Source organism: Citrus sinensis, chromosome 7 (assembly GCF_022201045.2).
Source record: "Citrus sinensis cultivar Valencia sweet orange chromosome 7, DVS_A1.0, whole genome shotgun sequence".
Taxonomy (NCBI): domain Eukaryota; kingdom Viridiplantae; phylum Streptophyta; class Magnoliopsida; order Sapindales; family Rutaceae; genus Citrus; species Citrus sinensis.
Genome location: NC_068562.1, coordinates 26,105,880 through 26,127,284, shown reverse-complemented (window position 1 = coordinate 26,127,284; position 21,405 = coordinate 26,105,880). Strand labels below are relative to the sequence as shown.

The following is a 21,405-nucleotide window of genomic DNA, read 5'->3' as shown; positions in this document are numbered from 1 at the left end:
GATTTTTTTTTAAAAACTTAAGAAATATGTAATTTATATTTCAAAATTTTCTTTTAAAAGGAGGCTTTTTATCCAAAAATAATGTATAATGAGAATGATATTTATAATTTTATTAGTTTATTGCCTTTTTATCTAAATTTCTTAGAAGTTTAGGCTTCGCGTACCCTCCTTTTGGATGGAAGCAGCTTCCGTGGCGCCCCCGACTAATTTGGTGCTGGTATGGACCATCAAAAAGATTTGAAAATGAAATTGGGTCCATTTTAAAGGTGAGTTCCATAGCTTAAAAATTTTTGAGGTTCAAGCAGGCCTGAAATAAATTTTAAAAATTAAAATTTTTTATTAATTTAAGATTTTTTATTATTTCAAATATAAAGATTTAATCATATACTTAAATTAATTTAATTTTATAAAATTACCAAATCTAAAACGTAAATCCTTAATTTTGTTGGTTTTACTACATTTTGATTTATGGAACATCGGAATATAATTTAAATGGCATGCATGCATACGAATATTTGTTAACATTTTCCCATCATTTTTAATTAATTTCTTTTGGTCATAATTTTCAAACTAAGATTCCAATTATACTTGTTAATCTAAATTCGGGCTTTTTAAAAATCTGACTTCCTCGCTAAATTAATCTTAAAAGATTCCAATTATGTTTTTATATTGCATGACAATTTATTAATATAACGATAAGAAATACAAAGTGAATAGTTTAGAAATTCTTCTTAAAAAAAGAGAATAATTTAGAAATTATTAATTTCTTCATACCAATAGGGGGATTTTGGTCATTACCCCCTCACGACAACTTGAAGTTTTTTGTTGCAGTATTTAAGTTATTAGTTGTAAATTCTAATAAGTTTTCCCTTTTTTTTTTTTTAATGTAGCTGTCTCTAACATTTTTCGGACTAAAATTTTACAATGGGATGCAAATTTTACTAGTTGGAATATGTAACAAAAAAACTAATTAGAATATGGAAGTAACTTGTAAATGAATAATTAAATAACTTAAATAAATGGGGATCAGTTCCCCATTTTAATTCCCGCTCCATTTCAAGATTTTGGAGATATCTCCAAACTGCCCCTAAATAGGAATTTTCGGGTATGGAAACGAGTTTGGGGATTGCTTCTATTTCAAGTTCGGGTTCAGGGATCGTAATCCTTGTCTCGAACCCACCACATTGCCATCCCCATCTTTTATGCAATTTACTCATACAAACTAACAAGGAGCTACTAAATTATATCATGTAATCTTAATTTTTTTATTCCTATTAATTATATTTTATTTCATAGTTTCATTTCTTTATTAATTTACTACCAAGAAAAATTGTATGAACAATTTTTTTTAAAATTCTTAATTGTAAAAGATTTAATTTATGGTGCATTACATTCTGAATTGGGGAATCTGAATCTAGAATCAAAATTATTTACAGTGTTTATTTCACAAAATAATTAACATAATGAGAATCATTTGAGTGGAGCTCAGTGGGATTAGGAAATAGGAGTTCGATCCCCAAGGGGGTTGGAAATTAGACTCCTAGTCTTAGAACTACTAATTTCACCCCATTAAAATTTCATAATTCTTAATTTTTTGCCAATTAATTGTTGAAAGTTTTGTATTTTGGTCCCTATATAATTTATCAAAATACCTAAAAGTTTCATAACATTTACAAATTTTTCCTTTATTATTTATTATTAGTAATATAATAATAATTATTATCGTTTTATTATTATTTATTGTTACTATTACTATTATTTTATAAATTTCATTATTATCATTAATATTTATTTATGATAGGAATTACAACTTATGAACTTTATTATTATTATTAAAATTTATTAATTTTATTATTTTAATTATTTTATTGCCATTCTTCTTCTTCTTATTACTATTTTTATTATTATAATAAAAATTAATACAAAGTACGACAATTAATAAAGTTATTTTAGTAATTTGTAATAGTTCGTTCGGATTTCAGTCCATTCTGATTATCAAATTACTAATGCACAATTAATCCAATGAGAGTGATGTGAGGAAGAATGAAATGACGAAGTAAATACATCAATGGAAATACGACCCATTCTAATTTTGACTCATACAGCTCAAGTAAACAACTTATTTTTATGTTTATTTTTCATTTTGATTTTAGGTTTCTAATTCATTCAAATTATCAAATTAGCAAATGCACAATTAATCCAAAAAGGGTGACATGAGAAAGAATTAAATGATAAATCTATTTAGGAGACCTTAACTTTTGAGTACTAAAAGTGGATGTCTACCATTACGGAATTTAAACAATATCGTATACTAATTGAAAATATTTTAATCAAATTTAGAATAAGCCATATACATCATACAAGCTCTTGATTCTTGCCAAATTTAATTGTTCATTTTAGTGGATAATATTATAGTAAATTTCAATATCGTTCTTCTAAATTAAAAAAAAAATGTTCTTTTTTCTTGAAGTTATATATAAGTTTTTTTTGGTTTATTATTAGCGATAATAGTGGTAAAGGGGGAGTAGGGGGAGGGGAGCTTGACAAAGTAAGTAAATCTAGTTTGAAAGGAATGGTGAGAAAGTAAGAAAATAAGATAAAAGTATTAAAACATATATAATATTAAAATCCCCATATTGTTGGCTTTGATATTGAAAGCCAAGCAACAAGTTGTGCTTGTTTTGATGTCAGTCAGGACTTAAGGAAAATGAATATGAAAGATATACATAAAGATGTAATAAGTGTAACAACTTTTTCTAATAATGATTTGGGTCATTATATTAAAAAAATTAAAAACAAATATAATGTGCAAGAGTGGTTAGTTAGTGTCCCACTTCTATTGAATAAGAGAAATAGAACATGTTTAATGGATTTTGAAGATGTAAAGTGCTTTTTAAAATTGTTGAGGAAAATACCATTCATGAAGAATAATATTTCATATAAATTTTTCTCAAATAATCCTGAAATTGAAGACATTATGTTAACAAACTACATGCTAGTAAAAAAAAATATTGAAGAGTAAACATTATAATTAAACTGTGTGCTTACATAGTAGCCGATTCTTCTTGCTTTCATTTCTACAAAACCTATCATTAGAGTAATATAAATAATTACTAATAGTTATCATTAAATACATAGATAAAATATAAAGATGATTTAATAAATATGAGTTACTAGTGATGCATTGCAAGTAATCTCCTACTTGTATAATCGAAGCCTTCATATGCTCTCTATATCTCTATTGGATGAGTACAACAATGGTAGTGTTGGTGATTGAGTGATGGTGATGATGGTAAAGATGGTGGCAGCAATGGTGATGGAGATGATGTATATAGATGGTGGCAATTAATGAACAGTGAACACATTTTTCTTGTTGTTTTATTTTTTTGAAATTGCACTATTCAATGCTTCGAGCTGTTTTCTTTTTTCTTTTTATTAATAGGGGCTCTTAACAAAGCTAAGAAATAACAAAGCGAGGGTAGACTACCCCATAATTGTCTCGCAAAATAAATTGGAGCACCCTAGGATGCGGATAGCTAAAAACATGAAGGCCTAAAGGAATAGAACAAGCCAAAGTGGCCAAATAATCAGCGGCAAAATTTGCCTCCCTGTAAATGTGGGTAAGCTCCACACGCCAGTTTCGTCTAAGAGGTTCTTTTTGTAGCCACTAATTGTAATTTCACTCAGTTTATACACTCAGGAATGTTTGTTTTCAAAAGCATTATTTTAATACGATGACATTTGCAAGCCAATTTTAGATTAAAAGTTCCCTTCAAATTATAATTTTCATGATATCCATTGTTTGCAATTAATTAATTCAATCTTACACAAAGGAACACATTTATCTTCACGTGATATATTCCTTACAATCTGCAATATTCATTTCTTGAACATTGAAAAAAATAAAGTGATAAAATAATCAATAATGTGCATTAACGAGTTATAGTAAAATATTTTACAACATACCTAGAAGTATGTTGTTGAATACAAATGACAACGAGCAAAGGAAAGTTGTGATATATTCTTATTGACAACGTACCTTTTAGAATGTTGCTGAAGATGAAACTTTTAACAACGTGCTAGTTTGCGCGTTGTCATTTGGTCTATAGAGTCCACCGCAATCACAAAACTGTTGTGATAGTATGTTTAACAACGCACCGCGAATCCCATTGTAAATGGTAAACTTTTAGCAGCATTTAGCAATGCGCAAATTTAGAATGTTGTTAAATATCATATTTAATAACACGCATAGTATGTACATTGCTAAATTCATGTTGTCTTATCTCTTTTTTCTTATAGTGTCAAGAAGTTATTTTATTTTCACTTTGTGGACATCAAGTGTTAATGAAGTATATCAACCATTTTCCTAGTAATTTCCACATTTATATGTCCTTATACTCTATCATTTTCAAATGTGTTGTGACCATAATTGTAATATCTTATAATTGACTAGAAATCTTAAAAACAAGTACATGGTGTCATGAATTTGATTGATTATACTGGGAAGGATCGCATTTCTAAAAGTTTTTCAACTAGGGCTCGAATGAAAGAAACTCAAATAATTCATTAGATGTTGCTACAATTTTACTTTCGTTGTTTGTTTTAAATCATAAAAAAGTATTAAAAAAATAGACAAAAGACCTGATAAGATTATCTACCGCGTTCATGAACAGTGACGTCTACATGAACACTGACGTATACATCAAGTAGAAACCATCTGTTCTATTGTATTCAAGAACAATACGTACACGTGAATAGTGACGTATACCCCAAGTATGAACCATCATAAACATACTATAAGCCTCTTAGATTTTTCATCATTTGGCTAATACTTCAAAGTTAAAAATCATATAAGAAATTACAGTAGTTTCTTACGCACTTGATTTTTTTTTTAGATTAATCTTGAGTGACCATAAACTGTTGAATTGAATGCTGGAATTATTTAATAGGGTAAGAGGTAATAATAGAGTGAATAAGGAGTGTGGGTAGGCGATGATAGTGGTAAAAGGGGAGTAGGGGGAGGGGAACTTGACAAAGTAAATAAATCTAGTTTGAGAGGAATGGTGAGAAAGTAAGAAAACAAGATAAAAGTATTAAAACATATATAATTTTAAAATCCCCATATTGTTGGCTTTGATATTGAAAGCCAAGCAACAAGTTGTGCTTGTTTTGATGTCAGCCAGGACTTAAGGAAAATGAATATGGAATATATATATAAAGATGTGATATGTGTAACAATTTTTTCTAGTAGTGATTTGGGTCATTATATTAAAAAAATTAAAAACAAATATAATGTGCAAGAGTGGTTAGTTAGTGTCCCACTTCTATTGGATAAGAGAAATTGAGGATGTAAATGGCTTTTTAAAATTGTTGAGAAAGGTACCGTTCATGAAGAATAATATTTCATATAAATTTTTCTCAGATAATCCTGAAATTAAAGACACTATGTTAACAAACTACATGCTAGTAAAAAAAAAAAATTGAAGAGTAAACATTATAATTAAATTGTGTGCTTACATAGTAGCCGATTCTTCTTGCTTTCATTTCTACAAAACCTATCATTAGAGTAATATAAATGATTACTAATAGTTATCATTAAATACATAGATAAAATATAAAGATGATTTAATAAATATGAGTTACTAGTGATGCATTGCAAGTAATCTCCTACTTGTATAATCGAAGCCTTCATATGCTCTCCATGTCTTCCAATAGTTAAGTTCTCTACCTCTATTGGATGAGTACCACGATGGTAGTGTTGGTGATTGAGTGATGGTGATGATGGTAAAGATGGTGGCAACAATGGTGATTGAGATGATGTATATAGATGGTGGCAATTAATGAACATTGAACACATTCTTCTTGTTGTTTTGTTTTTTTTTTTGAAATTGCACTATTCAGTGCTTTGAGCTGTTTTCTTTTTGTAGCTACTATTGTAATTTCACTCAATTTATACAATCAGGGAATGTTTGTTTTCAAAAGCATTATTTTAATACGATGACATTTGCAAGCCAAATTTAGATTAAAAGTTCCCTTCAAATTATGATTTTCATGATATCCATTGTTTGAAATACATTTAGTAGAGCCAAAGTAATATTACCACCGCTAGATGAAGAGTTCAAGAGACAATAATACATAGATTTGTTACACATGCCACTTCTTTAAAGTCTAATTGCATAGTTGTTGCCATACATTCTTGTGGAAATAAGTTATCACACTGTAGATAGAGAGATAGAGATATGTACTAGGATAGATGTACGTACATATACAATTTTTGTTGATACCTCATTTTATAAGAACAATATATTGTTGATACCTTATTTTATAAGGGTAATGTATTATCTATTTAGGAGACTTTAACTTTTGAGTGCTAAAAGTAGACATGTACCGTTATGGAATTTAAACAATATCGTATACTTATTGAAAATATTTTAATCAAATTTAGAATAAGCCATATACATCATAAAGGCTCTTAATTCTTTGCAAATTTAGTTGTTCATGTTAGTGGATAACCGGAGAAAATGTTTTCTCATAATCGATTCCCTCTTTCTGAGTAAATCGTGTGGCTACTAATCTTTCTTTAAATGTTTCCACCCTTCCGTCTACTCCTCTTTTTCTCTTGTAAATCCACTTGCACCTTATAGGTTTTACCCCGTTTGGTGCCTCTACAAGTTCCTAGACTTTATTGGAATACATAGATTTCATGATTTGTTTTATCTTACTTAATTTTTTTAGGCTCCATGATTTGTTTCAAATTAGTTCATTTTAGTGAAAAACATTACAAGAAATCACATTAATGTTCTCTTGTAGGCTTCTAGAAAATATTATCTTTGTTGAAATCATATGGTGTTATTTATTAATGTTCTTGTGACTACATGTTTTAACTTTTTCCGGTTTGTTATTGGATGTTCTAATAGTAGCAGATTGTGAAAATCTCAGATAGCAGAAAGTTGCAAAAGTACACCACCACCATAGGAATCTCTCCCATTTGACATCTTAGACTTAGTTTTTGGATGTTTACTACGTGATGATGTTTTGGCTTGTGCAGCTGTTTGTCTTTCATGGCAGCAAGCATTTATGATGCGGAAGCTGCTTCAAAGTATTACTCCTGCCAATCCTCTTCTATTACTCACCAATATAGGAGTATTTACAAATGAAAGAGGGGAATATTATCGGTACAGAGTGACAAGTGTAGGATATTGCACCCTTTTTTAACCTCCAAGTAGATGAGATTTACAAACTATCACTGCCAGCTCGTATAGCAAAAACACATTCTTTTTAGCCTAACGACAATAAACTAAACAAGTTCTTATATGGTTGTATCAACCACGTGCTGCATTGATGTCTTCCCTCAATAAAGGCTGTCAATATGCTTATCACTAGATTGCAATCTTATAATATTAATAATAATAACAAAAAAATAATGAAATTAATGTTAATTAGTTAATTAATTATTTCAATAAAAAATTAGAAAATATTTAAAAATATACCTAAACCACCGCAAATCTCATTGGTCATGACAAACCTAGCAATCAATATTGGCCGCTCTCAAGTTAAGATCATATGGGTGCTCTTTTTTCTTTCATTTTTAACAGTTTTCTCGATTCGTATTCTGGGATAATAATATGCTTTTCCTCTTCCTTTTGCTTGAGTTCCCATAGTTTTACAATTTAAATGCTGTCAAATTCATTTTTAATCCATACAAATTTATTTTTTATAAACTCATAGGTCAAAAGCTCCTTGAAAAAGGCCATGGTGGTGGGAAACGAATTGACTGTTGAATCTATAGAACACCCAACTATAATGATTACGACTCTAACAATGTTCGACATTTCTTCTTCGGTATCATTACAGTAAAAAACTTTTACCTCTTTCATGTGTCGTAGGATGTCTGCTAACTTGTTACCATAATCTACTGTGTCAAGTAGAGTCGCATAGAAATATGGATATTGTGCTTATGTGCAAAGTTGATTGTACTACTAGTTGAATTAGGTGATTGCTTGAACCCTGCATTTTAGGAAGATCTCAATTTATAGAAAATCGACACTACCTAAACAAATAATATAAAACTTTAAAGATTTTATTTATAGAAGGCTTCAAAAATCTTATAATTAAAATTTACATATATTGAAATTGAACAATGACTTAATGAGCACTAACACGTTTACTGAATAAAACAATTAAGTTAGAATTATAATAAATTTTGATAAGAATAATAAAAATTTAACCTAAATAAATAATATAACAATTAGCCTTCATCGTGCCATCATTTTAAATAATTTATTGTTCAATAATATCATTATTATACTTTTCCAAAATTTAATTAATTTTGTATTGATATACAATATGATTAATAAATTAATAACTATTTTTAAATGACTATAAATTCGCCTTAGGCTTCATATATCTTTTAATCACCTCACATATATGTGGATATCGATATATACACTCATACATATTTATATATGTATATCTAATTAAACATGCAAATTTGTTTTATCTGAGTTGTATTTGTGTTTATCTATTACAATTTGAAATGATGAGTAATATTCATCCACTACCAATAACAACAACTATTGAAAAAATAAAAAATTATATGAAGGCTTGAATTGATCCCATCACACAAGTTCTTTATTTTTATTTGACCCTAAAATCTCAGTTCTTTTTCTTTTCTAAGACTTTAGGACATATTCTCATACAACCAACATATAAATGATGATATATAAATGAGAGGGAACTGAAACTAACCACTATAATAGTTTTATAGATGCTTTAACACCTACTCTTCCACATTGTGTGAGTAAACGCTCTCCCATTCAACCAAAGGCCGATGGACATCTCTAAAATCTCAATTTACATTCAAACTCTTAACCCCCAAAGTACTGTTATTATATTCCATGCCCCATTTTGCATCACATGATTATGTTGGTATTTAGCCATCTTTCGACATGCGGGTGGGTTAAAGCACAACACGATAAATGCAATAATTTAAAGCGTACAGGAGCACAGAAATGTCTGATGCCTAGCTTTGTCTTGCTTATTGTGCAAGTGACTGTGACATGTTTTGATTTCCTCAATTCTAAATTTTATGTTTTGCACCCTTTGGCAGTCGCTTATAGCAAATTATCTAATGGATGTCTTGATTTCTTTTCCAGAGGGATGTTGCTGCACGCTACCTCCTACGTTTAGGACAAGGTGAACAAGAACTGGCAACCGACATTGACTTCAGCCGGGAAGGCTGAGTAAACGCAATGCTTGTTAGACGGTTAGAATTGCTTAGTGAGGTTGAGAGGCTTGCAAGATCTCTCCGACTGACTGAAGATGTAGGTTATACTGGTGAAACTGCTAAACATTTTTGGTTGTTGCTGGGAGCAATTCCTTGCAGCTTGTGTGGATAATAAAGGTCATAAAACTGACCTTCATTAAAGACTGCTTTCCCTTCAAGGAGTTCTTCTCGAACACCCCTCAGTCAGTTTTCACGGGCAGGTCATTTGAGGAAGTCATACGGGCAGCCAAGCGGTGCTTTTATCATCTTGAGAATATATTCCAGGAAATTGAAGAGTGCAGGGCATTTGAGTTGCTTAAGTCAACAACTGATCGAGCAAATTACCTGATGACAAAGCAGACAAAGATCGTGGCAATTACCTGCACTTATGCAGCTTTAAAGAGGAAGGATTTTCTTCGATTAGATTTCAAGTATGACAATCTCTTGATGGAAGAAAGTGCCCAAATGTTGGAGATTGAGACTTGTTGCTCCAGAGACCGGAGGATGGCCATGAACATCTTAAACGCTGCATACTGATTGGTGATTATTGTGCAAATTTTATTGAACTCGCAAGTACACGAATCTATTGTAGAATAGATTAATGGTGACAAGTGTCGATCCCACGAGGAGGTGAATTTTAATTGTGTGTAGAGTTAATTTTCTTAAGTGGGTGATTAGATTTGTGGTGGAAGTGATTTAAATTATCTTAAAATTCAAATTAAACTGGCGGGAATAAATTGAAGTGAAATCTATTAAAATTGAAGCGCTTGGGTATCTGGATCTGCATCAACATGTACCATGGACTAAATATTCCTTATTAATGCCAATTAAATCATGAGGGGGATTTCCACTCCTCATGAACCACATTCTAATCAATGTGGTGCTAAGGGCTTATCGTGCCAAATAATAATAATTTTGTACGAGGGGGGTTTCCTTATTAATGCCAATTAAATCATGAGGGGGGTTTCCACTCCTCATGAACCACACTCTAATCAATATAGTGCTAAGGGCTTATCGTGCCAATTAATAATAACCTTGTATGAGGGAGCCAGTTAAACCAGTGCGGTATCTAGACAAGATTGTTACTATTTGTCGACGAAAAGTCAAAACATCCACAAAAATTAGAGGGGAAGAGAAAGTAAATTTACCAAATAAAGCCAATGTCACATGTTGAGACTTCACCTTCAACCCAAGCTTGAAAGAAAATTAGCTACTCATAATTGAACTAGGGGTAAAATAAAAATTTATTAAAATACATAGAAAATACAAGATGGCGAAGGAATTACAGAAAATGAAACTCAAAAATGAATTCAAAGATGTTAAATTAGGGGGGGAGCCCCTTTTTATAGATGCATTAAGTAAATCATGGCAATCAGATTAAAAATAATTTGGACGCTCAGGATTGCGCAACGTTATCGGTTAACAGTACGCTGTTTGAATAGTGATGCGGTATGAATAGTGAGGCGGCTTGAATAGTGACGCGGTTTGGTTGTAAATAATTCCATGTATATGCATGTACCGTACGCACGATTTTTGGTCCACTAACATGCTGCCACGTCACCGATCAATAGTACATAAGAATTTTAGTCCAATAGGACCGTGACACCTCATCGGTCAATGCCACATCATCGTTCCGTACATGTGAACAGTAACATGGATATTACCGTACATGTGAACAATGCCATTTTCCCTTTTATATTCCTCTTAAGGTTTTTGACTATCTTGAGTGAAATATAAGTGTGCAACCCAAGAGGGGGGGGGGGTGAATTGGTATTTTAAAATTATCTTAATAAAGGCACACAACAATCTCAAATCTAACGGCTTAATAAATTCAAAAGCAATAAGTTCAATAAAAGCATAATAACAAATGAGTAAGGGAGAAGAGAAATAAACACACGAATTTTTACGTGGTTTGGCAATCCCCGCCTACGTTCACGCCTCCAAGCGATCCAAGCTTGAGGATTTCACTATCCGAGCCTTTCCAAGGCTTCAAACGTTTACAATTGACTTCAAGGTGTCAATGAACCTTTACAACAAAGAGATTATCTCCAAATCTCTTCACTCAAGTGTCTCACACACTCAAACACTTACAATTAAGATGAAGAAATGAAAGTTACAACAAAACTCACTCAAAGAGTAGATATTCAAATGAAGAATAAGTGATGATTCAATGTTTTATGATTTGCGAATTGAGAACTCAAGATATCTCATGTGCTTTTTGTTTTTGCTTGCTAGAGAGGTTGAAAATGAATTGGATTTGAGTTTATATAGTTTGAGCTAAAAAACTAGCCGTTATGCACATTTTGGTCATAACCGGCTTACCATCTATGAAATCCGGTTAGCTGCTTTTATGTTACCGTTAAGGCAAAAATTTGAATTTTAGAATATCCGGCATGCCGCTTTTCATATCCGGTTAGCCGCTTTTGAAATCCGGATAACCACTTGCGAAATCCGAATAGCCGTTTATGCTCCAGAAGCTTACTGCCCAAAATTCGGATTGCTGTTTACCATATCCAGTTAGCCGCTTGCTACAGTAACTACTACAGTGAAATATTTTCTAAATTTATAGTTTGACCCCAAAACTTTATAAAACTGTATTATGGCCTAAAACGTTATGAAAACTTTCAAATAGGTCCAATTTCAGAATTTCTAAATAATATTTTGTCAATCCTAAAACTTTTTGAAATTATGATTTCACCCAAACTATGTGAAATTATAGAATGACCCAAAATATTTAAATATTTTCAAATAGGTCTAAATATGAAATTTTAAAATAATATCAAAGGTTCTAAAATACTTCCATTTTAGTCCAAAACACTTTAATTCCATAACATCATTTTCTTATTATAAAAGCACAATTCATAAATCTTTGTTTAATCAACACATGTGGTTTGTTATCATCAAAATCAATATCTATAGCCATATAGGCTAACACTGAGTTCAAAAGTGATGTCCGTTTTACTGTCCGATCTCTCGTTCATTGTGAAATGACTATGATGCCTCTAAAATACATAAAATACTTAATTAAAATAAAACACACATAATGAAATCACAAGAGACTTAAATACATAAAAGTAAGGGTGTTAGTAAGACTTGAAATGTAAAATGATGATTTTCTCCTTTATAAATATACACTTTCTAACACTCAACAGTGATCATCATCAGCTGCCACCTGTTGTCAAGAATATGGCTTTCCAAAAGTACATTCGCATGGATCAGAGCTTATTTACAAGGTTTGTTCGTCTGGGAATTCCCTATATAGAGATGAATGCTCAGGGCAGAGCCCGACCGAGCATAGCTAGACTTTACAATTGGAGGTACAGCGATTTGGGGGACCTTTCTTACATGAACGAGGCAGCAATTTTCCGTGGGGCAAATGCTGGATTCTCCTATGATTATCAGTTGGTGGACGTTCCTGATTACAACGGCAGAGGCGAGAGTGTCCCTTCTCCTTGGTTCTATCAAAATCAGGAAGAGGCTGAATATATTGTCAGTGTCTATATATACATGAGACTACTTGTTTATCCTGCAAGTAACATATCCATCTTGACAACTTACAATGACCAGATGCATTTGATTCGTGATGTTGTTAACAAGCGATGTGCTCCATATTCCTTTATTGGCTCGCCAAGTCAGATCACAACGATTGATAAGTTTCAAGGTCAGCAAAATGACTTTGTTTTGCTGTCTCTCGTCCGTACTCGCTTTGCGGGTCATATTCGTGATGTTAGAAGATTGGTAGTCGCCATGTCTCGTGCTCGGCTTGGTCTCTATGTGTTTTGTAGGCGTTCTCTGTTTGAACAGTGTTACGAACTGCACCTTACATTTCGGCTTCTACTTCAGAGACCGGATAAACTTGCACTCAATTTGAATGAGAGGACATCGTTCACAGAACGTAATGTTGAAGACGCTGGAGACCCGTTTCTTGTTGGGGGCATCGAGGATATGAATCGGATTGTTACCTCCTTCAAGTAGGATTTTAAGTAGAATATTATCCCCAGTAAAAGAAAATGGAATGATTTGACATTACTGATAATAATAAGAAAAAAATAGTGGGCCCAAACAATATCCCTCTCAACCAATCTTGTCAAACCAGTTCCACCTAAATATCATGTAGTGGTTCCCTATCTCCAATCATCCATACGAATTCAATGGTTCAATAATATCTATAAACTAATACCAGCCTTATTGCTGCTATTGCTATCATTGTGATGGTGCTCATCAAACTGCCAAATCACCTTATGGTTGCTATTGCTATTGTTGTTATGATGACCAAATGAGTAATTTCAATAATCCAATACATTTTTGTACACGCCAATGATTCCACAAGTGTCAGAATTGTTCTTGTCTGGGGCCTGATAGTCCCAACTGTCAAGGCTCCGATGTTGCAATGTAGAATCACTCGGATAACATCTGTCATATATAGGGGCATAATGGAATTATTATTAACAGCGTGATGATTAGTCCAAAAAAACATCCATACTAATATGGATTGCTTTAGTACCCAGAAATTGCCATTATTGTTGTTATTCTGCTGATCATCAAACTGCCAAATCAGCATTTTGGTTCGTATGAAATGCTCGGAACACAAACATCGGAAATGAGATTATTCAACACAACGATAGTGTTTAGAGTAGCCTTCATATGTCTTCATTCTATCATATTATCAACACTGTTGCTTATCCCTATCATTTTGGGGGCGTAATTCTCAAAATTGTTGGCACAATTGTGACATGAGTAGCATGATCCGACCAAAGAATCCAACTGCCCACTTTGTCATCAACTTTGCTACCGACCTTTGTCATCATCCCCTATGGTGGTGCCAGAAGTTCAGTTTCAAAGGAGCTTAGTTTAAATGGTAATATAATTTTTTTAAAATTCCAATAGTACCAAAATCCATATTTATTAAAATATTTCATTCAATATATCAATAACTGGTGTCGACTTGTTTCCATACTTTGAAAATGTTGAATGAAAAGTTCATTATCAACAGTATAAAATTTATTACTCTCTACACATATAATTATACTATCACTCAACCATTAGGACATCAATTCATTTACTACGTTCAATTAAACCAATTTATTCTATCAACTTTTGAGGTATTTGACACAAATTGTGTTATACAATATGCAATTTGTGAAAGTGAAATGTGTTTTACTTATCCAATTTATTTTATGTACCTTAAAAATTTCAACTAAAAAAATGAAACAAACAACAATGGAGTCGTGAGTGACAATAATGCCAGTGCACTTGCTGCAGAAAGAGAAAAAAGATTTTAGATTATAAAAAAAAAGAAAATCAAAATCAAAACATGTGTCTTTAAATTTTAGAATCTCATTTTTTTTTATCTTTTTAAAATTCAGTAGAGGTTTTATGGTAAATCAAGTTAAAAAATGGAAAAATATCAAAATTAGTTTAAAAATTCTCAAAAGCCCCTGCTAGCCCCACATGGCATGTTGCCCGTTGTGATTGAGTGATATGAATAGCAGAAGGGACTAATATTTGTTCATTTGCATAACGTAATTGGTGTTATATTAAATTTTAGGATTAAAAAATGAAATCCTAGTTTAGAAATTAAAATTGCGTGGAATTAGGAGATGTTGATGACTTCAGATTGCCTAGCTAATTAGTAAATATAATTAATTAATTGACCAAGAGTGTTATTGATCACATGCATACACAATGTGTTTGATAAAAAATAATTAACAGAAATGATTAAGATCATACGCTGTTGATTAGACCAGACCAATCAAGAAATAAGTCATCATGCTGAGCTCTACACTTCATCCTAAATAATTAAATCAAACAATTACTCTATTTAATTATGTATATACGTTCAATTTCTTTCGCCATTTATACTTCAAGTTCAAAAACAAAGAACGTCAATTTCTTTACATCTCTTAATTGCCACCTCTAAAACATACAGAATTGAATTTACTCTGTCCTTAGCTTGGAGGTGCTTCAAAGCGAATATAATAACATGACTCCTTGGAAGGGTCCGTTGCTTCTTGACTGACTAATACAGATGTTATTTTTTTCCTCTGTGAAGCAAATTGCTTGGCATATTGATGCTGTAAAATCTGTACAACCCATGAATCCATGTCTAGCAATCGCATTGTCCCTTCCTATTGTCCCCGTTGAGAATAGACGTCGCCTTTTTCTTTGAGGATTGAGCTGAACCTATTATTTTATACCATTATTGTAAGAAAAAAAAATCAGCAAACGAATCAGTGATGATGAGGATTATTGGTTTTGAATTAATGCTAGCTGGAGTTGCTAATTATTATTTAATTTGTTCACTCAAATTAGAGTATGTAGTAGCTGACAAGGCTAATTGGAGTGTATAATTTCCTTTGTTGTCCTCATTCTCCAATTGAAATATAATCTGCTGTGTGATTGGTTGAAATGTGTTAGTTTCTACTTTCCCGCAATGCAAAATTTATTATTAAGAGCTAGGCCGATCTAACAATTTTGGTCTCCTGGATTAATTCAGAAACGAGAAGAGATCGATCATTATCGATTAAATAATTATACAAGTACATAGTAACATGAGCAAAGAACCAGTCCTGAGTGTAATTGCTCACACCAATGGTGTATTTGAGATCATCGTTGGAATAAAAGTCTGCATATCGTTCCCTTAATCCGTCTTGTCTATACCTGTTTGTAAATTAATCATGCATATTCAAAATTAATTATATAAGCTATAATAAATGAAACTAATTAATGGTGTAGTAGCTAAAGCGAATTTTCAAAATGAGTTTAAATGTTGAATTAGATACTAACTTGTCCGAGGATCCTGTGAACAATGGGTTCTTGAATTTTGCGTAGGGATCTGGTACAAAGAATTCGGCAGCTAAGCGATGAGGGACTCCAATTCCCCACAATGTAGGACCATTTCTGGGTGGCTCATAAACAATGGTTCCCAAATTCATCTTTGATCCTGATTCCAATTACAGTGTCAAAGAAATGGTATAATGTAAAATTAAATTTCTATTAGCCACACTCTTGATCACTGAATTAATTTACAAAATGAAAAGCTTACCTGCTCGGACAATAATATTTTGGCTATATTTATAAGGAGGCAAAACTACCCGCCAACCTGCAAACCCGTCCAAACCCTCTCGCAAAAATCCGCCCATTGTGGGTAATTTTATGAGTTGTGGGTGGGTTTGGCATTGAGAAAAAATCCGTTGACAACCAACGCAGGTATCCACCAACCCGCATTCTTTATTTTAATTATTTATATTTTTTATTTTAATCATAAAAATTACATTAAAAAATTTTATTCATAAATATATATAAGTTAAAGTTTCTAATCCCTAAACCTAACTTATCTCACTGCAACATATATATAACAAACTTTTAGAAAGTAGAAATTTTATAATTTTTAAGTATAATATTACTAATATTGTATTTTATTTTAATTGATTTTGTTTGTTTTTCTTTAATGATAATTGTGTAAAATTTACTTGTTAATATTTTTTATAATACGTGTATATTGATTAAAAGATGGAGTAAGACATTGATATTAGTGATTATGATTTGCCTACGATAGAAATATTTCGTGTTAGATAATTAATATATTTTGTGTATGTTTTCTATGTTGAAGTTTTAATTTCTTATTTACACTGATAAAATCTAGAATTGAGTATTGTTTGCAGACGTTTTAGGCTATTATTATATATTTATAGTTTGAATTATATAATTTAAGTTTCTATGTATTATTAAAAGTATTATTTTTATATTCATGATTTTAAATAAGAAAACTCGTAAAAAATCCGCTGTGGGTTGCGGGTGGGTTTGGTAATTGTTAAAACCCGCAGTAGGTTGGTTTTTCTGAAAAAAATAAAAACCCACTGTCGGTTGCAAGTGAATTTAGTAATTTAAATTTTTTACGGGTGTGGGTTTAGTAATGACAAACCCACAACGGGCGGTGCCCATTGTCATCCCTATTTATTTATAGTCACCAACAAATCCACGAACCCATGCATATAAATTATAACTCCCTTCTCGAACATTTTTTTATTACGAAGTGTCCGTTCTCGCCTGTTTGTGTCCTGAACTGATAACCTCTAGTTTCCCTTTGCCATGATCCGGCATCACCAGGAGCTACCGATCCCACAAAAGTCGATTTTGCCCATAAAGGTTTCTCATTCATATATATGAGACAAGCAATTATTTAAAAAAAAAAAGATTAGATCATGTGTATATTTCGTCTCAGTTAATTCTTAGGTTAGGCATCAATTCCCAAACAATGTGTAATTAAGAAATGATCACCGGTTGTAGACTTGTAATTGACCAGCACCGTGTCAAAGTCATGGGCGGTGCCAAACCTTTATCAATTTTCAAATTGGCCACCCAAATTGAAGTCCAAGGAGGTGCCGCCCAAGGAAAGAAAAAAAGAGAAAACTTTGACAAAGAAGAAAGAAAAAATGGAAATGGTGGTTAGTACACCAAATGAAAGAAAAAGAAAAAGATTAAATTATTATTTTAATAGCCAATTTTGGCTATAAATAGAGAGGCTCCCTCCTCATTTTATTTATTCCATTTTTCTTAAGTTTCTCTTCTCTGTTTTGTAAAAGAGAGAGTTGTGTGAGAGATTAAGAGTTTTAATACTCTTGTGTAATTAGTGAGTGAGAGATTGGGTGTATTGGAGTTTTGGGTAGTGAGCCAAAATATTACAATACTTGTAATCCTTATTTCACTAGTGAAATATTTTCCTTCTGTTTTCGCCCGTGGACGTAGACTAAAAGCCGAACGACGTAATTTCTGGTGTCCTCTATTGTACTTGTTCTTTATTTTCTTCCAATTTTATTTTAACTGCGTGTCTACTTCACCCACCAATTTCCTAACACACCGCTTCGTCTTTGATGGGATTAGGGAAGTCTTTTGATCGAGAGAAATCGTACGGCCAACTTTCAACTTCTTTCAACATCTAGTAGTAACAAGCACATGAAGAGTTTAGTTGAAAATAATTTTGTTGTTATAGTATAAAGCTAACATTTAAACAGAAAAATTTAACAGAGCGGCCACAGAAAATAAAGGTCAGACCCGTAAAAATAGTCAATTAACACAGTAATTCTACTCGGGATTATAGTTAATTTTGTCAGCACTCTGTCAGCCTTCATTATTATTTTTAGTAATTTTCTTGTTATATATATATATATATATATATATATACCTGCTGTTTAGCATCTTCCCAAAGAGCACGAGGATTTTCAGGGGAAGAAACTGAGTTTAGATAGACAAAAGCAGGACCCAATACTTTCTTCCAAGGCTCTCCTTTCCCGTAATACGTATCTATTTCCCTCCCACTATAATGAGTACTAGAAAACTTCTGTGCTCACAACAATTAAACAATACTTATTATTAACACTAATTAATTAGCCAAATTATTGTGATTTTTTTTTTGGGGGCTTACAGAGAGGACAGTGGGGCCAACATTGGACGTGAGCTCTTGCTTGATAGGGCCACGTGCACGGAACTCGTCACTGGGTGCGATCATCCAGAATCCCACCGGTAGATTTTGGCTTATCCATCCATGCACCCTGCTGTCTTCGTGCTCGCTTGAGTACAGGTACCTGTAATCAACCAGTACGTGACAATTAATATCTAAGAGTTACGAAATTAATTTGTATATTTTAGTTAAATCTTATTTATCATTGGCAATAATTAATTAATGGAATTAAGCTTTGAAGAAATTAATTAAGGAGCAGTACCTTTATTGGTTGGATTGGTCAAGAGAACGGGCTCACGGTAGTCAAGAGTCTGACCTTTTATACGATCTCCATTCAATGGCATCAATTTTGGTTTGTGGTCTTGTACTGCCATCTAACGGAACCTATATATAATCATGGACTCAGCTAAGTTGCAGCTTCTGCAAGTAACAGCTGAGTCCTTTATGGCCTTGCATCAGCCAAGTTGCAGCTTCTGCAAGCTCCTCATTAATCATTGATTGATTTCAAACACCAACATTAATTATGAGCATATTATGTATCCAAATAATAAAAATATATGTACGAAATTCAGTCATGTAATTAACTACTTGTCTCCTCGAAGATTGAAAACGGCTCTTATTTGATCATCATGTGCAAATATCAAGACCATTATGTGGTTCGTAAATGGTAAGAATCAAGACATTTTGGCAAACACATATCATAAGGTTTAGAATATGAATCCCTCATTTACAATGTTTGATTATTTTCCGTTATTGAATATCTTGTATAAAAAGGCCTTTTAGCCATTGAAAAATAACGTTTATTTATTTCTAAAATTTTTTCAGAATGACGACTTTATGGGGGCGCCGGGGGAATCAGGATGGATTCCTGGAGATATATATGACGTTTAACAATGCAGAAAAATAACACTGACGCTATTAATCAAAAAGTAAAATGCCTTCCATTTCTTGGACTCTTAGGACATCTAATGTCCCCAAAGAGAATGGTCAACAATTAATTATAGTAACCAAAAAAAAAAAATGAATTAACAGTTAAAATCATTCTACATGGTGAAGCACAGCGAGTAAGGAAAGAAATAAATTGTGATCCCAAAGAATTTCTCACTCAACCGACCTTGTGCGAAACAAATCCACTTGTTGCTTTCGATATGATACCTAAATACACGTTGAGATTCCCGAGAAAAATGATGTCAGAATCCGGGAGGAAATTATAAACTTTTATGATTAAAGCATGTTCAGGTAGCTAATACGATTAAAATCAATCGTAAGATTTTATGTTAGCTCTGCAAGATGAAAGGAGAGCAAGGCGATACAAATGCAACGGCTGAAAATTAAGTCGAGAATCAGATCCAATTCTACCTAAGATACCAGCCTGTATCTATTTTCTATAATTATAACCCAGTACTGGAAGAATTTTGAAACAAGTCCCTCCATCTATCGTTAAATAAATAAATAAATACAGAAAAGATTCAATAAGCTGAACTTTTAAGAGAGTAAATATAATTACTTACATATGAACATGCTGTGATTTGCCTCCAGATTATTATTATTTTAAGTGGTCAAAATCGTTCAAAATGTTGATGCAGCATTGCGAGTAAGGCCAGAAATAAGAGCTGGCGAAACTAAATTCCTTCCCAACCGATCTTGTGGAAAACAATTCCATCTTGTTGGTTTTGAGATGATAGCGATATATCATGTCGCAGCTCCCAAGAAAAATGATGTCAGAATTCGGGTGGATATTATAGAATCTTGTGAGTCCAAATACATGTAATTTATTCCCCCACTCATCCATACAAATTGAATGCTTCAATATCCAGGAACGTGCACCACTAGCAGCTTTATTGCTGCCATGGCTATTGCTGTGATGACGATGGTCATCCAACTGCCAAATCAGTAATGTTGATTGGTTCCGGCTGGCGTAATTCAGCGCACCTTTGCACAATCCAATGACTTCAGAATCACAAGGATGATTGTTCTTGTCCGGGACCTCGATGATCTCAGCCTCCGACAAGGCTTCGATATTGTAACGTAGAATCGTGCTCCGATAAGTTAGGTTATACAGAATGCCACCCCGCGAGTAGACACTTTGTAATACATAAAAAGAAACTGGCCGGCGGGGTTTTACACTCACTTTGCGAGTAATCCAAGTTTTATTTTCGGAAGAAAATATGTCCACCTCCGGGTCCATGCGGGCACGCAAAAAGCGGATGATTTTGTAGTGCGACGAATCACAGGGATGAAAGGCAAGCGCGGGAGGACTCGCAAGCACATCTTCACGGGCTTTGGGGATTGCAACACACTGTTTGGTTAAGGGGTTGCACACATAATAGCGATGTTTAGAGAGGCTGCTGCCCAGTAGAATCAATCCATTGCAGCAGTCAATTAAAGCGTAAGGTAAGGATTCCGATGGTAAGAGACTCGTTAAAGACTGCGCAAATCCTTCACCATCGTTACCACACTCTTCATTATCGGAATAGGAAATATAGCCGATAGAATCTTGTGTCGACGGAAACAAAAAACCACAGAGAGGAGAGGGCGCCCGCAAAATTCTCGGAATACAAACTTTAGAAATAAGATTGTTCCATGTTTTGGATACAATCTTGAACCCAACAACACTCTTTACGGGCAATCGACTAAGAATCTCAGTTATCAAATCTTCTGATAAGTATATTTGTTCCAT

General features: G+C 32.8%; 1 pseudogene; it reads right to left on the bottom strand.

Annotated features, from left to right (window-relative positions):
• Nucleotides 1–13,551: 13,551 nt before the first annotated feature.
• Nucleotides 13,552–21,405, bottom strand: LOC112498550 (uncharacterized; annotated as a pseudogene).